Source organism: Rhinoderma darwinii, chromosome 4 (genome assembly GCF_050947455.1).
Source record: "Rhinoderma darwinii isolate aRhiDar2 chromosome 4, aRhiDar2.hap1, whole genome shotgun sequence".
NCBI classification, from domain to species: domain Eukaryota; kingdom Metazoa; phylum Chordata; class Amphibia; order Anura; family Rhinodermatidae; genus Rhinoderma; species Rhinoderma darwinii.
The window spans coordinates 68795487-68813912 of NC_134690.1; the positions used below are offsets into that span (position 1 = coordinate 68795487).

Genomic DNA, 18426 nt, shown 5'->3' on the forward strand with positions numbered 1-18426 from the left:
CAAGAATGATTAGAAAGGTTGCTGTGGGAATTACAGAAACTCTGGATTAAAAAAATATATAAAAATCTATTGCCTGACAGCAAGCAGAGAACTTGAGATCAATGATAACATATCAAAAAATAAATGCTCCTTATACGTAAAACACAAAAACTCCTTATACCCTCCTTTTACCAACAGGCAGAGAACTTGGTGACTTCAGGGTTAACCCACGACCCCAGCACAGCCCGCTCAGCCCGCTCAGCCCGCTCAGCCCGCTCTACACTGCCGCTGTGTCAGTCAGCCGGCGTTGTGCCAGGCTCCTCGCCCCTCCCCTTGCTATCTCATTGGCTAAGTGCCTGAAAACTGCCACGCCCCCTACACTCAGCACATACACACATCCTGCACATGGGGAGGGGGCGTGAGCATGAATCTCGTACCACGTGACAACAGCTGGCAGCGGAGCCGGGGAGGCGGGGTATGTAGTGCCGAGGAGATCCCGGGAAGAGGAGACGTGCTGCTGCCGCCGCTACCGCCACCGGAGATACAGTCCAGGTACCGGCTATATGCACCGTACTGCTTCCTCTGTTTACGGGGAATATATATGCTATGCTTTGTCCTATGGCGTGCAGACCTGTTGGATTATGTTGCAGCTTCAGCAGCCTGCAGCTAATTGATGTGGAACTACAAGTGCCAGGGTGTCTGGTTTACTAGCTGGCAGTGCCATGCATTGTATATACAGCCTGGTACATTACTTATGTAGCCTAGGATTGTAGGTAGACTAGTGCCATGCATTGGCATTTGACAATGTAATTGATTGCAATGAATTACAAAATGTACCAGTGATGCTGCTGCCAGTAATACCAAGGGTTAGCAAAGGTGTCCTCCCCCTCCATAACTGGCATTGGTAATCACCCAAAGTTTCCATAAAAAAAAAATATATATATATTTTATGTGGGGGGGCTGCATCCTGCGACATGTCCATCTAGCGATGACTGTATACGACACCTGCGTTTACCGTTTTATTTAGAAGTCTTCACTACTGCGACAACGTTGTCACCGGAGTGGCCCGTGTTTACTAAACTGGCGCTCGTTACACAAGCCTAAATAAAATTGGGGTGATTTGTGCCAAATTTATTAAGACGAACGTTTCTTAATATATTTGGTGCTTTTTGGTCTTTCTTAAAGTCAGAATATTAAATCTACGCTTGATATGAGCTGGTGTTAATTTGGGTCAAAATGTGCGCAAATCGAAAGATATTTTCTGGCTTTATATTTAATTTGTAAAGAAAAAAAGACGCCCACGCCGACTTTATTGCCACTTTTTTTTTTAATTCTTTAAAAGAATTGTTGCCTGTTATGAATTGAGACTTTTTTTTTTTGCCCCATTTACGCTAAAAACTGTTGTATACGGCATAGTAAACGTGGATAGTCTGTGGGTGTTTTGTGGCAGTAATACGCAGTTCTTATGTCACTTGTGGGCACTTGGCCTCCGTAACAGACATAAGCGGTGGTGGTCTTTCCATTATCTGTGTTATCTATGTCTGAATGTGGTGGTCTGGCCGTTGGGATCTCATCTATGGCCATAGCAGCAAGTGTATAATCACACAGCGCAGTTTTTTTGAGCAGTTTTTGCAGTCCGTTGATTCCAAAAACAGAAGCAGAATCTTTCCTATATATTTCTCCCCCCTCCCCCTTTACGATCCACTCCTGGTTGTCTTCAAAAACTGCACTGTGTGTATAAGGCCTAAATGTGCCGCTTTCTATTAGCGCTGTATCAAAATTGCAACACAGCCTCGTTGACTTGAATGGGGTCCTGTTTCTCTAACCGAGTGCCGTTCAGAAGTGGCGCGGTTTCTAAAAAAAACCTGAAAGAGCTGCAGCCCCTTCATTCTAAACATCAGTAGGGGTCCCAGCCGTCTGACCCCCACCATCAGACAGCCAAATAGGTTTGGGTTGCTGCCTAGCAACAGGTAATGCTGGTGACACGGCTGGATTTCCTGTGGTAGATGTTGCTTTTCCTATTCTATAACCTGCAGGTATGAATATCAGGATACATGATAGCTATCTAGTTGTCAGCCTTGTGTTCATAGCGAAGGAATATATAATGACCGCTAATATACTTCTAATAGCACAGTGGCCATCCATTGTCTGCCGCCGCCTGCCTTCTGTAGTCACTGGAGATATACCATCTGATGTATAGATGTAGCAGAGCTGAATTGGTCATTTAACTTTTTCTTATGCCCATTGTGATAATAATGCTTGCAGTCCTATATAAAACACATAAGGTTATATGATGAAGACTTCAAGCACAAGCTCAGCTCTGCTACATCTGTTTGTGCTGCTCAGATTTTTTTTTGGGTAAACATGGGATGAATGCATATTCTTATTCTACGCACACCTCTAGTCTACGGTACTTACTACTTCCAAAAATATCTCCATCAAAGACACAAAGCTCTGCATATATAGTGGCGATGTTCACAGATTCACTGGATGAAATCCTAATGTGCCAGGTAATAAGGTGTGTGTGTGTGTGTGTGTGTATATATATATCTATCTCACAATGGAAAGGTACTTTAAAATCCATTTATATATGAGGTGTTACTCACAGCAGCCAATCAGATGGTGCGTGTATATAGGCTTGTATCTTTATAAGGCACCTGAGGCTGGGTTCACACGACCTATTTTCAGACGTAAACGAGGCTTATTATGCCTCGTTTTACGCCTGAAAATAAGGCTACAATACGTCGGCAAACATCTGCCCATTCATTTGAATGGGTTTGCCGACGTACTGTGCCGACGACCTGTAACTTACGCGTCGTCGTTTGACAGCTGTCAAAAGACGACGCGTAAATTGACTGCCTCGGCAAAGAAGTGCAGGACACTTCTTTGCAACGTAATGTGAGCCGTTCTTCATTGCACTCAATGAAGAGCAGCTCAAGATTTACGAGCAGCAGCATCAGCGTTTGCAGGTAAGTAGCTGCTGCAGAATCAACTGAAGCCTCTGGTGCCGATGTGTCCTCGCTCGTCTGACACGATGCAGGACCTGGGGCAGGAAGTGAGTGACGACACAGCGTGATCTCTCGAGAACACGGCTGTGTCCGCACTGCCAGAAGCTGGGCGTTGTGAAGAGAAGTGGATGATACTTCTCATCAGAACGCCCAGCTAGTAAAAGTAGTAAACACGCCCCGATGTACGCACATAATACACGCCCACTTGTACTTTTACTTTTAAACACGCCCAGTTGTACTTTTGCAAGCCTCATTTGCATAAATACGAAAATGGTCATAACTTGGCCAAAAATGCTCGTTTTTTAAAAATAAAAACGTTACTGTAATCTACATTGCAGCGCCTATCTGCTGCAATAGCAGATAGGGGCTGCAAAATCTGGTGACAGCCTCTTTAAAGCACATTGAGCGTCTCATAGGAATGCATAGAGAGCGAGGGAGAGTCACTTTTGGGCACACAGCAGACGCTGGACGACATGAACAGTCACAATGCACGTCACATGACCGGAGAAGATAGTTTAGCAATAAGGCACCCAGTAAGAAAATTATCCACCTTACCTAATATCAGATTTACTTTCCAAACGGGAAAAAAGATCAAACGTTTTCCTGGAGTGTTCCCATTAAGATATTATAGTAACTTCACTGTCAGTCCTATGTAAAACTACATAAAATGCATACTGATGTCCCCGGGGGTTATTATGGATTGCTGAACCAGGATGTTCATATGTGGGGTGCCATATGTGGGGTGCCAGCCTCCATCTTGGCCTCTCAGGAGTGCCTTTAGACTAAAGCTGGCTATCTTATATATATATATATATATATATATATTTCATTGGTTTAAAATCAGGGAATAGCTGTTTTTGATTGGACACGCGTTCCCCAGGTAACGGATTGCATTGACAGGCTCCGCCCCCTATTGATGACGTGGCAGCCCATAATTGGCTGCAATGTACATCATTCCTCGCTGAATTGCCTAACACAGCAGCACTGCGATGTTGGCCACAGCGGGTTTACACAAAGGCAGGACAGTTGTCCTGTCTCGTATAATTGAGGGACTAAAATGCATGGAGAAGCAATGAGCGATTGAGGGACTAATGGTAAAGATGAGGAGCGAGGAAAAATGATGCCAAATGGGCATGAATCAGAAGTCCCCGCCCCTCATCCACCACTTCGTAGTTTAGTATAGGAGCACTGGCTTACGACTTTTATTTCCTAAAGGGAATACATTTTTTTTTTTGATCATGTGATCTTAGTGTTAAGGATATTTAACCCCTTCCCGCACCTTGGCGTAACTGTACGTCCAGATAAGCAGTAACTTCGCGCACCTGGGCGTACAGTTACGTCCGCGCTTTAACAGTTAACCGCCGCGCGGCGCTACACCGCAGCGGCGGTTAACTGTGCAGGGTGTCAGCCCTGCTCTCCCCGTTGCCGATCAGCGGCCTGTCGCCGCTGAAATCGGCAATTAACCCCTTCGATGCGGTGGTCGATTGCGATCACCACATCGAAGAGGTTTACAGTGGATCGGCAGCCCCCCACATGTATTTGCGGGGGCTGGCGATCCTTATCATGGCAACCAGAGGCCAGACAATGACCTCCGGGTTGCCATGTACGGAAGCCTCGGAGGATCAGCCTCCGGCCGTTCCTCCTCTGCTTCCTGTCAGTGTGACTGTTACGTCACAATGACAGTTAGAACACATTACACTACGTGTGTAGTGTAATGTGTTCCAGCAGCGATCAGAGCTGCAAGTCTAAGTGTCCCCTAGTGGCACAAGTAAAAAAAAGTTAAAAAAAGATAATAAAAATGTTTTGAAAAAGTGTAAAAATCAAAGTTAGAAGTGACCTAAACAAAGAATGCTTTTTTTCCTATAATAAGACTTTTATTAAAGGAAAAAAATTAACACGTTAAAAAAAGTACACATATTTGGTATCGCCGCGTTCGTAACGATCCCAACTATAAAACTGTAATATTATTTTTCCCGCACGGTGAACACCGCGAAAAAAATAAACGAAAAACAGTGCCCGAATCACAATTTTTTGGTTACCAACCCTCCCAAAATATACAATAAAAAGTGATCAAAAAGTTGCATGTACGCCAAAATGGTACCAATACAAACTACATCCCATCCCGCAAAAAACAAGCCCTTACACCGCTTTTGTGACTGAAAAATAAAAACTTTATGGCTCTAAGAATATGGTGACACAAAAATTTATTTATTTTATAAATAAGTGATTTTATTGCACAAACGCTGCAAAACATAAAAAAATTATATACATCTGGTATCGCCGTAATCGTATCGACCCGCAGAATAAAGTATAATGGTCATTTATAGCCCAGGGTGAAGGCCATAAAAAAAAACAAATAAAAAACATTGTCAGAATTGATGGTTTTTGGTCACCTTGCTTGCCAAAAAATGGAATAAAACATGATCAAAAAAATTTCTGGTACCCCAAAATGGTACCAATGTAAACTACAGATTGTCCCGCAAAGAATAAACCCTCACACGGCTCCGGTGGAGAAAAAATAAAACAGTTCTGGCTCTCAGAATATGGCGATGCAAAATGTGCAGAGTGTTCCAAAAGCAGATAAGATTGGGCGCCATTTATCAGTGCGACACCGGTCACATATCTGCGGATTATTATTTATTTACTGCATTATTATACCCTCTTATTATACCCTGATGTACCCCGCACAGATAACATGTACCCTGATGTACTCCGCACAGATAACATGTACCCTGATGTACCCCGCACAGATAACATGTACCCTGATGTACCCCGCACAGATAACATGTGCCCCCACATTATAAACTGAAACACCAGTAAAACCCCAAACATAACAACTACCAAGCTACATCTGCGCCCCAAAAGCCAAATGGCGTCCCTCCCTTCTGAGCCCTGCAGCGTGCCTAAACACCAATTTACGTCCACAGATATGGCATCGCTATACCCGGGAGAACCCGGTTAATATTTTGAGGTATTTGTCTTCAGTGGCACAAACTGGGCATAACATGTAGTGCACTAAAATGGCATATGAGTGGAAAATTGTAATTTTCACTCCGCACCATGCGCTGCGCATTAACCCCTGCGCGCACCATGACATAGCATGTCTTAGTGTGGGGGGTGATGTATGGAGCGTCTCACGTGAAAAATAAAGAATTTAGAACGGCAAAATCGCTGTTTTTTTGGTCACCTTGGCTCTACCTAAAAATGTAATAAAAAGTGCTCAAAAAGTTGTATGTACCAAAAAGTTGCACCAATAAAAACGACCGCTCGTCCCTCAATAAATAAGCCCTCATACCGCTCTATTGACTGAAAAATAAAAAAGTTGTGGCTCTTGGAACGCGGGGAGGAAAAAACTAAGAAGGAAAAGAAAAAAATGGATCACTCCAGAAAGGGTTAATTACTTTCTAATGAAAAAACATTTATGACCACATGTGCGGTATTGCCGTACTCGGGAGAAATTGCTTTACAAATGTTGGGGTGCATTTACCCCCTTTATCCTTTGTGAAATTGAAAAAAATGCAACATTTTAGTGGAAGAAATGTCGATATTCATTTTCACGGCCTAATTCTAATAAATCCTGCAAAAGACTTGTGGGGTCTAAATGCCCACTATATCCCTAGATAGATTCTTTAAGTGGTGTAATTTCCACTTTTGGGGGGTTTCCCCTGTTTTGGCCTCTCAGGGGCTTTGTAAATGCGACATGGCACCCAAAAAACATTTCAGCTAAATTTGAGCTCCAAAAGCCAAATAGCGCTCCTTCCCTTCTGAGCCTTGCTGTGGGTCCAAACAGCACTTTATTACCACATATGGCGTATTTACGTAATCGGGAGAAATTGTTTTACAAATGTTGGGGTGTTTTTTCTCTTTTATACCTTGAAAAAATTAAAAATGGCTACCTTTTTTCAGAAAAAAAGTCGATTTTTACCTTTACAGAATAATTTCAATGAATTCGGCAAAACAACCGTGGGGTCAAAATGCTAACTTTACCCCTAGAAAAATTCCTTGAGGGGTGTAGTTTCCAAAATGGGGTCACTTTCCGGGGGTTTCCACTATTTTGTTCCCTCCAGTGCATTTCAAACGCGACATGGCACTGAAAACTATACCTGTTAGGGATCTGCCAGGTACTTCATCTAGCTACACTCCTGGGATTAATCAATCCACACCTGAGGCCAGACCTGTTCGACTGACACCTTCTCCCACCAACCAGGGTGGCAGGCTCAGGAGTGGGAGAGCCTATCGCGGCCTGGTCTCTCGGAGTTATCTCCGCCCCCTGCCCTTTATTACCTGCCCTGTGCTCTCCCTCAGTGCTTTGTAATTCTTTTGGATTCCTGGCCCCACTGCTGCTTGCTCCAGCCTGCTTCTGCCGTGCTTCTGCCTTGCTGCAGTTCTGCTTGACCTGCTTGCTTGCCCTGGCTTGCTTCTGTCTCCGTGTCCGCTCGGGTGTACTCACTTCGTCCTGGTCCTGACTGTTCGTTCGCCGCCCCGTTTCCTCGTGGCGTTCTGTGGCTACTGCCCCTTCCCTTGCGTGTTCCCTGTTTGTCTTCCTGTGCACTTAGCCAGCGTAGGGACCGCCGCCCAGTTGTACCTCGTCGCCTAGGGCGGGTCGTTGCAAGTAGGCAGGGACAGGGCGGTGGGTAGATTAGGGCTCACTTTCCCTTCACCTCCTTCCTGCCATTACATAATTACAAGCCCCTACCTAGTCTACCATTTCTCCTACGCTGACGCTATCATGGACCCCCTTGAGACCCTGACCCAGCAGATGCAGGGCCTCTCCCTACAGGTCCAGGCCCTGGCCCAAAGGGTCAATCAGGGTGACGCTGCTTTAGTAGTACCCCTCACCTCACCTCTAGAACCCGACCTCAAGTTACCTGACCGGTTTTCAGGGGACCGTAAGACGTTTCTCTCCTTCCGGGAGAGTTGCAGACTGTATTTCCGCCTAAAGCCCCACTCCTCAGGTTCCGAGAACCAGCGGGTGGGTATCATCATATCCCGACTCCAGGAAGGGCCCCAAGAGTGGGCCTTCTCCTTGGCTCCTGACGCCCCTGAACTTTCCTCTGTTGATCGTTTTTTCTCTGCCCTCGGACTCATTTACGACGAGACTGACAGGACTGCTTTAGCCGAGAGTCAGCTGGTGACCTTACGTCAGGGTAGAAGACCGGTTGAGGAATACTGTTCTGATTTTAGGAAGTGGTGCGTAGCTTCTCAGTGGAACGATCCGGCCCTAAGGTGCCAGTTTAGGTTAGGATTATCTGACGCCCTGAAGGATCTGCTGGTTAGCTACCCCTCGCCTGACTCCCTTGACCAGGTTATGGCCCTAGCAGTACGACTTGACCGACGTCTCAGGGAACGTCAGCTAGAACGCTTCAGTGTGCTCCCCTCTGACTTTTCTGCGATTCCCCCCGAGGTCCCGTCTCCTCGCCCCTCCACGGAGGACTCGGAGGTACCTATGCAACTCGGGGCCTCCATGTCCCCTCGACAACGTAGGGAGTTTCGCAGAATGAATGGTCTCTGCTTCTACTGTGGGGACGACAAGCATCTACTGAACACCTGTCCCAGGCGCAAGAATAAGAAGCCGGAAAACTTCCGCGCCTAAGTGATCATCGGGGAGGTCACTTGGGCGCACAGGTATTTCCCGTTAATGTGAAACGGAATAAAATTTTGCTTCCCTTTCAGGTCTCGTTTGCTGGCCGGTCTGCCACGGGCAGTGCTTTCGTGGATTCTGGCTCATCTGCTAATATCATGTCTGTGGAATTTGCTATGTCTCTAAAGATGCCTTGTATTGATTTACCTTATCCTATCCCTGTAGTAGGAATCGACTCAACACCCCTTGCTAATGGTTATTTTACTCAGCATACTCCTGTTTTTGAACTCCTGGTTGGCTCCATGCATTTGGAGCAGTGCTCTGTACTGGTGATGCAGGGATTATCGTCTGATCTGGTTTTAGGCCTTCCCTGGTTGCAGTTGCATAATCCCACATTTGATTGGAATACTGGGGATCTCACCAAATGGGGTAATGAATGTCTGATGTCATGTCTTTCTGTTAACTCTATTTCTCCCCGGGAGGAGGTAAACACACTTCCTGAGTTTGTTCAGGACTTCGCCGATGTGTTTTCTAAGGAGGCCTCCGAGGTGTTGCCCCCCCATAGAGATTACGATTGCGCTATCGATTTGGTGCCTGGTGCCAAGCTTCCTAAGGGTAGGATATTTAATCTTTCATGTCCTGAACGTGAAGCGATGAGGGTGTATATCCAAGAATGCCTGGCCAAGGGTTTTATTCGCCCCTCGACTTCTCCTGTAGGTGCTGGCTTCTTCTTCGTGGGGAAGAAGGATGGTGGTCTTAGGCCGTGCATTGATTATCGTAACCTGAATAAGGTCACCGTAAGGAACCAGTACCCACTTCCTTTGATTCCGGATCTTTTTAATCAGGTTCAGGGAGCCCAATGGTTTTCTAAGTTCGATCTACGGGGGGCATATAACCTTATCCGCATCAAAGAGGGGGATGAGTGGAAAACTGCGTTCAACACACCCGAGGGTCATTTCGAATACCTGGTCATGCCCTTTGGGTTGTGTAATGCCCCTGCTGTCTTCCAGAATTTTATTAATGAAATCCTGAGAGAGTACCTGGGTAATTTTCTTGTTGTGTACCTTGATGACATACTGGTGTTTTCCAAGGACTGGTCCTCCCACGTGGAGCATGTCAGGAAGGTGCTCCAGGTCCTTCGGGAGAATAATCTGTTTGCTAAGACTGAAAAATGTGTCTTTGGGGTACAGGAGATACCATTTTTAGGGCAAATCCTCACTCCTCATGAATTCCGCATGGACCCTGCCAAGGTTCAAGCTGTGGCGGAATGGGTCCAACCTGCCTCCCTTAAGGCGTTACAGTGTTTTTTAGGGTTCGCCAACTATTACAGGAGATTTATTGCCAACTTCTCGGTCGTCGCTAAGCCTCTTACGGACCTTACCCGCAAGGGTGCCGATGTCCTCCATTGGCCCCCTGAGGCCGTCCAGGCCTTTGAGACTCTCAAGAAGTGCTTTATCTCGGCCCCCGTGCTGATTCAGCCCAACCAAGAGGAGCCATTTATTGTGGAGGTTGACGCTTCCGAGGTGGGAGTGGGGGCCGTCCTGTCCCAGGGTACCAGCTCCCTCACCCATCTCCGCCCCTGTGCTTACTTCTCTAGGAAGTTTTCGCCCACGGAGAGTAACTATGATATTGGCAACCGCGAACTTCTAGCCATTAAATGGGCTTTTGAGGAGTGGCGGCACTTCCTGGAGGGGGCCAGACACCAGGTAACGGTCCTTACGGATCACAAGAATCTGGTTTTCCTAGAATCGGCCCGGAGGCTTAATCCTAGACAAGCTCGGTGGGCACTATTCTTTACCAGATTTAATTTCTTGGTTACCTATAGGGCTGGGTCCAAGAATATTAAGGCTGACGCTCTGTCACGTAGTTTCATGGCCAATCCTCCTTCCGAGAAGGATCCCGCTTGTATTTTACCCCCTGGTATAATCGTCTCTGCCACGGATTCTGATTTAGCTTCTGATATCGCGGCTGATCAGGGTGCAGCTCCCGGGAACGTCCCTGGGGACAAACTGTTTGTTCCCCTGCAATACCGGCTGAGGGTACTCAGGGAAAACCATGACTCCGCTCTATCTGGTCATCCTGGCATCTTGGGCACCAAACACCTCATTACCAGAAACTATTGGTGGCCTGGGTTGCCTAAAGATGTTAGGGCTTACGTCGCCGCTTGTGAGGTTTGCGCTAGGTCCAAAACCCCTAGGTCCCGACCTGCGGGCCTACTACGTTCCTTGCCCATTCCCCAGAGACCTTGGACCCATATCTCCATGGATTTTATCACCGATTTGCCTCCATCTCAGGGCAAGTCGGTGGTGTGGGTGGTAGTCGACCGCTTCAGCAAGATGTGCCACTTTGTGCCCCTTAAGAAGCTACCTAACGCCAAGACGTTAGCTTCTTTGTTTGTGAAACACATCCTGCGTCTCCATGGGGCCCCAGTCAATATCGTTTCTGACAGAGGGGTACAATTTGTTTCCTTATTTTGGAGAGCTTTTTGTAAAAAGTTGGAGATTGATCTGTCCTTCTCCTCCGCCTTCCATCCCGAAACCAATGGCCAAACGGAAAGGACCAACCAATCCCTGGAACAATATTTAAGGTGTTTCATCTCTGACTGTCAATTCGATTGGGTCTCATTCCTTCCCCTTGCTGAATTTTCCCTGAATAACCGGGTCAGTAACTCGTCAGGGGTCTCCCCGTTTTTCTGTAATTTCGGGTTTGACCCTAGGTTCTCCTCCGTCTCCCCTGGTTGTTCCAATAATCCTGAGGTAGAGGAGGTTCATCGGGAACTGTGCACTGTCTGGGCCCAGGTTCAGAAGAACCTAGAGGCGTCCCAGAGCGCACAAAAGATTCAGGCGGATAGTAGACGTTCTGCTAACCCCCGGTTTGTCGTCGGGGATTTGGTCTGGTTGTCGTCCAGGAACTTGCGCCTTAAGGTCCCGTCCAGGAAGTTTGCTCCCCGATTTATTGGACCTTATAAGATCATTGAAGTCCTCAACCCTGTATCCTTCCGTCTGGAGCTCCCCCCATCCTTTCGCATACATGACGTCTTCCATGCCTCCCTCCTTAAACGCTGCTCCCCGTCCTGGTCCCCCTCGAGGATACCTCCTGTTCCCGTTCTCACCCCTGAGGGGGTGGAATTCGAGGTGGCCAAGATTATGGACAGTAGGATGGTCCAGGGCTCCCTCCAGTACCTGGTCCATTGGAGAGGATACGGGCCGGAGGAGAGGACTTGGGTACCTGCCCGTGATGTTCACGCTGGGGTATTGATCAGGAGGTTCCACCTCCTCTTCCCCACTAAACCGGGTCCCCTTAGTAAGGGTCCGGTGGCCCCTCATAAAAGGGGGAGTACTGTTAGGGATCTGCCAGGTACTTCATCTAGCTACACTCCTGGGATTAATCAATCCACACCTGAGGCCAGACCTGTTCGACTGACACCTTCTCCCACCAACCAGGGTGGCAGGCTCAGGAGTGGGAGAGCCTATCGCGGCCTGGTCTCTCGGAGTTAGCTCCGCCCCCTGCCCTTTATTACCTGCCCTGTGCTCTCCCTCAGTGCTTGTAATTCTTTTGGATTCCTGGCCCCACTGCTGCTTGCTCCAGCCTGCTTCTGCCGTGCTTCTGCCTTGCTGCAGTTCTGCTTGACCTGCTTGCTTGCCCTGGCTTGCTTCTGTCTCCGTGTCCGCTCGGGTGTACTCACTTCGTCCTGGTCCTGACTGTTCGTTCGCCGCCCCGTTTCCTCGTGGCGTTCCGTGGCTACTGCCCCTTCCCTTGCGTGTTCCCTGTTTGTCTTCCTGTGCACTTAGCCAGCGTAGGGACCGCCGCCCAGTTGTACCTCGTCGCCTAGGGCGGGTCGTTGCAAGTAGGCAGGGACAGGGCGGTGGGTAGATTAGGGCTCACTTTCCCTTCACCTCCTTCCTGCCATTACAATACCAGCAAAATCAGAATTTCAAAATCCAAATGGTGCTCCTTTCCTTCTGAGTCCTGCTGTGGGTCCAAACAGCAGTTTATTACCACATATGGGGTATTGCTATAATCAGGAGAAATTGCTTTACATATGTTGATGTGTTTTTTCTCTTTTATACCTTGAAAAAATTAAAAATGTCTAAGTTTTTTCAGAAAAAAGTAGATTTTCATCTTCACAAACTAATTCAAATAAATTTAGCAAAAAAACTGTGGGTTCAAAATGCTAACTATACCCCTAGATAAATTCCCTGAGGGGTGTAGTTTCCAAAATGAGGTCACTTTTGGGGGTCTTTATTGTTTTGGCCCCACAAGACCTCTTCAAACCTGACATGGTACCTAAAATATATGCTAAAAAAAGAAGGCCCCAAAATCCACTAGGTGCTCCTTTGCTTCGGAGGCCGGTGCTTCAGTCCATGACCGAACTAGGGCCACATGTGGGGTATTTCTAAAAACTGCAGAATCTGGGCAATAAATAATAAGTTACATTTTTTGGGAAAAACCTTCTGTGGTATAGAAAAAAATGTATTACAATTGAATTTTGTATAAAAAAAATGAAATTTGTAACTTTCACCTCTACTTTGCTTTAATTCCTGTGAAACGCCTAAAGGGTTAATACACTTTCTGAATGCTGTTTTGAATACTTTGAGGGGTGCAGTTTTCAAAATGGGGTGATTTATGGGGACTTTCTAATATATAAGACTCTCAAAGCCACTTCAGAACTGAACTTGTCCTTGTAAAAATCGCCTTTTGAAATTTTCTTGAAAATATGAGAAATCGCTGCTAAAGTTCTAAGCCTTGTAACGTCCTAGAAAAATAAAATAATGTTCAAAAAACGATGCCAAACTAAAGTAGACATGTGGGGGATGGTAACTAGTAACTATTTTGTGTGGTATTACTATCGGTTTTACAAGCAGATACATTTAAATTTAGAAAAATGCTAATTTTTGAAATTTTTCGCTAAATTTTGGTGTTTTTCACAATTAAATACTGAATCTATCGGGCAAATTTTGCCAGTAACATAAAGTCCAATGTGTCACGAGAAAACAATCTCAGAATCACTTGGATAGGTAAAAGCATTCCGGAGTTATTACCACATAAAGTGACACATGTCAGATTTTAAAAATCGGCTTCGTCCTGAAGGCCAAAACAGGCTCAGTCCTGAAGGGGTTAATGGTGCTTCCAATAACATTGGGTCCGGTGTCACCAGTATTCCACCCGTACTTATGGACCAGTTTTCTCTGCACTAATCGGCAGCCCCTTCTCTCTTATCAGTGCTGGAAAGAGAGAAGGGGCAGCCCTTTCGGGCAGAGTTTCCGCAGCGATTGAAAGTAAAAGTTCATACGTACCGTTGTCTTGGTGACACGTCCCTCTTGACATCCAGTCCGACCTCCCTGGATGACGCGGCAGTCCATGTGACCGCTGCAGCCTGTGATTGGCCTGTGTTTGGCTGCAGCGGTCACATGGGATGAAATGTCATCCTGGGAGGCCGGACTGGAGGAAGAAGCACGTAAGTTAACTTTTAATACTCTCTAATTATTATTATTATTATTTTTTTTGGGCTGATACTAGGGTACTATTAGTAAAGGCTTGTTCTCCGCTCAATGGCATATCCAGGTAATGTCTGAAACGTGCCGGACACCAATTAAAGAGGCTCTGTCACCAGATTTTGCAACCCCATAACTTGGCCAAAAATGCTCGTTTTTTAAAAATAAAAACGTTACTGTAATCTACATTGCAGCGCCTATCTGCTGCAATAGCAGATAGGGGTTGCAAAATCTGGTGACAGAGCCTCTTTAAACTGTGACTGTGGATAGGTGGTCAAGCGTGCACGCGCGCCTCTTTATTATGGTCTTTGCGCGGCCCCCCTCTCAAGTCCCAGCCTGAAATCTGCGTCCACTGGGTGGAACGGGGGTCAGGTGACACCCGTTCTTGATATGTAAGTCCTGACTAACTTTAGATTACTTGGGTCTTCAGCTCATGGCTGAATTGGCATTGAGCTGAAGGCAAAGAAGGAACAAGGAGGCTTGGCGGCAATAGATTCTGGATGGTTTTCATTCTTTGTGTAAATGCACGTTTCTATTCACTGCCTGCAATCAAAGATGTTGAGGATAAAACCTGACACTGAATTTTTTTTCCAATTTTCGAAATATGATACTAATAGATAGTGATTCTATGTCTGCGTGGAGATTGCCTGTTCATATAGTTGTCTTATTGTTATATGCTCTTGTCTGTAGTTTCGTGGCTGCTCGCCAATAAGAGTCCGTATTGGTAACAGAACGGCTTTCCATAAAGAATACTGATCTGATAACTCATTTATGAGAGCGGCTTATGAGCTTAGAAATCAGAGGGGTTTTCCCACCAATAAGCTGTACCGCCCCTGGTATCTTATATAGAGATCGGATGCGTGGGACGAGACCCCGGCACATTCCAGCCGCAGATCCAGCATTGCTTGCTCATGATAATAAAATGTTTATATTACTATTTAAATTTTATTCCCTTATATGTTATTTTTAATGGCATTGTTCATCCTGTTCTTCCTGGTTCTTGAATAGAATGTGAAAACCTTCAATGCTGAGCCTTTGGGGAAAGCAAGACCGAGTATGAAGCTGCATAAGTATGTGGAATTATGTCATTCAGGGTCTGCAGAAAGCTGGGTGGCAGGTTAGGTAAGCTCTGTTAGGGTCAGTTCACATTGTCTTTTTGGCGCTGATTTTAATGCAAAAACTGTGTCTGACTCAATGCAAAAAAATGCCCCAAGTCTACCCATATGATTTCAATGGGAGGCAAAGGCGTTTCTTCCCTGGCCAGCTTTTGACCGCTGATTTTAATCTAAAATGTCTATTAACACGTGTAAGTCATAAGACCCCTTTCCCCCCCCCTAAAAAAAACCTTTAGTGCACCTTTTGTGTTCATAATCCTACTTTCTTAGGCTTTGTTCACATTGGGATAGATTTATTGAGACTGGTGTTTTATACGCCAACTGAAGTTCGTCTGAATATATCTCATTTACCGAATGGCTGCCAATAGTCTGTGTACCTTTTTGTTATAACGGTATAGGAGAGCGTAGTCTATTGCGCTCTCCTATACAGCGGCATCCAGCAGAAAAAAATATATATATACAAATTCAAAGGGAGTAAAAGATCGGCACTACTTTTGCTCTTGGGGCACTACAAGTCTCAATCAGACGACCACATAGGTCTAAACGGGTTCAATTGAATCCACAACAGGTGGCGCTCCGTGGTGTGATTAGACCAGCACAAGTATAATAATAAAAAGTAGAAAAAATCCACGGCGCTCGCCATTCAGTAGAATTTTTATTTAATGTTGCGGCAGGCAAACAAAGGCAGTATGGAGGTGGAGCGCAAGCTGTTTCGCGTGTACCCACTCTTCGTCAAGGCCGTAGCCTTGTGCTCCACATCCATACTGCCTTTGTTTGCCTGTCGGACGACGGAATGGTGAGTGCCATGGAGCTTTTCTACTTTTGAGTATTAAAAAAATATACCTCACAGTACGCTTTATTTATTTTTGAATCATGGGAGCTTATGGTTGACATGTGCCGGTGGCATTCGTCAGAGGCTTCCATTGAAGGTATACATCGGAAGATATAGTTAGGCCTAAGGCACGCCACTGTTATGGTTTTTACTGTCCGCAAATACGGATGCACGTCTGTAGCCGTCCGCATTACGTAAGCGCCAATATAGACTTCTATGGTCGAGTCCGTCCTGCAATTGCAGACAAGAACAGGACATGTTCTATATTGCGGATCATTTCTACGGCCCGGACACGCATCTGTAAATATATGGAAAGGTGCCCGTGTCCTGTAGAAATGAATGGGTCCACAATTGTGCCCATGGGGCCTACTCTGGTTGTTTCTTTGTGGTGTAGGAGCCGGTTTCCATCACCAGGCTGAGTTGTTGATTTCAGTTTGGTCGTGTGTCTCTTCTGTTTTTGGATGTAGAGATAAGCAGAAGGATTTGATGATCCGCTGTGTTTTGGAAGCAGATACCAGCGTGTGGTCTCCTCTGCTACAAGCGGCTTCTGTGGAGAACAAGCTCGCATCTTTCTATTCCATGTGTCGGGTAATACATGGGATGACATATGCCACCCCAAATACAGTCAACAGAAATAAAAGGCTGCAGTGTTTATTATGGGTTACCAATACAATAAATAAAGTCAATGAATTATTAAAAACCAACTCCAATTTTTAGATAATTAAATATAAAGACCAATAGTAAAGTGTTCAATATTAAATACATTCTTTGTCCACCCAGTGTCGCTGGGCAAAAACCCACTAAAAAAAAAACCCACTGTGACCACAAAATTCATAACAATTTAGGGAGGGACGGCGGTGCTGATTCAGGATCCTCTATGATAGGCAGCTGACCAGACTTATATCCTCTCGATTTTCCTGCCTCTCCTCTGTGTCCGCCAATCACGGGACTGTTGTCAAAATCTTCCTGTGGAAACTTCCAGAAGAGGGTAAGTACCAACCGCACCCCCACAGAGGGGTGCGGAACAAACCAATAAAATAAGTAAACCGGGAAAAGGACATTGGGAAGGGGGGGGCAAAGTGATCCCATCTGTCCCCCAAGCTATACGCTCCAAAGGGGGTGCCTTTCATCAGTGACCTAGCCAGCTCAGTTAAAAGATATTCTTCACGTAAGACACATTGGGTACCTGCATGCTAGCAATATTACTAAAATAATGAGGAAGACTATGGCAATCCGATGCCTACATGATAGCGAGTACTGTCGTTATGGACATTTTCACTATTCTCTTTTTAGAGCCCATGTAAGGATATCAACCGATCTTTCTTCTTGTCATCCCTTGAGAGTTTCTATCTAATAACCTGAACATAATACCGGATAAATACTATTCCATAAAGTCTTCTTTTAAGCCCTTTGGGCCGTTGCTAGTCATAAATAAGTTGTAGACTCTTATATTTGCGTATTGTGCCCCTTCATTTACGGTCACACAACATGAATTGGATTTTGTAGCCTCCGTCCTCGTGCGTCTGGCCGTATCAAGCCTCCATTTTGTAGAGCATAGTTGTCTTGTAGCGCCGGAGTCCTGGATACAAATCCAACCACTGGCAACATCTGCATTGAGTATGTATGTTCTCCCCATGTTTTGCGTGGGTTTCCTCCGGGTATTCTGGTTTCCTCTGACGCACCGAAAACATTGAGGGAGTTTAGATTGTGAATGATGATGACTTCCGTACAGCGCTACGGAATATGTAGGTGCTATAGCAACATAAATAAATGCTCCGGATGTTGTATTCCAGAACTATTCTCTGGCCGATGGAGCGTTGTATGGCGGCACACCGAGTCCCTGCAGCTCTGTAGTATGGGACCTAATGTGCTGCCATACAGTCTGTGTCTATTAATCGGTAGTCCAAGTTCACACTTGTCAGTAGTGGTGCGACACAAACATTGATTATTTTGGATACAAAGTAACTGTGTGGCCTTGTTTTTTGCGTTTCCGGATGTATTCTCCTATGGTATCATTTTGTGCTACACATAACATAGTGTTTTGTTTAGTTATTTTTTGATTGTGACTGATGCAAATAAAATAAAAAAGTTGCGCCTTTTTTTCACTGAACACTATACATGTTATCCTTATTGAATGGGTAACCAGGATTATGGTTTTTTTTACTTGCTAATAAGGTTTTATTACTTTTGAACCTCTTATTTACTTTTATTAAACTTTGATTGCAGTGCTGGCGTTTCGGCGGTTAAACAACCAGGAACCATCACAGCGCCCCCTGTGGGTGATCGAGCATGCACAAGTGCCAGCAATGTACACGTGGGCCGGGTTCCCACGTAGCCTAAACGCTGCGGAATTTCCGAAACGGAACTCAGTGTGGAAATTCCACAGCATTTACAGTAGCAGTGACGTGGATGAGAT

General features: G+C 45.7%; 1 long non-coding RNA gene across 1 annotated transcript in view; it reads left to right on the forward strand.

The window, feature by feature from the left end:
- The first annotated feature begins 440 nt into the window (after window positions 1–440).
- The window catches only part of LOC142759221 (uncharacterized), a 91194-nt gene continuing 73208 nt past the window's right edge, over window positions 441–18426 (forward strand). Inside the window, exon 1 of the long non-coding RNA XR_012883107.1 lies at window positions 441–531. This is a non-coding gene — a long non-coding RNA (uncharacterized LOC142759221). The remainder of the gene's footprint in view (window positions 532–18426) is intronic.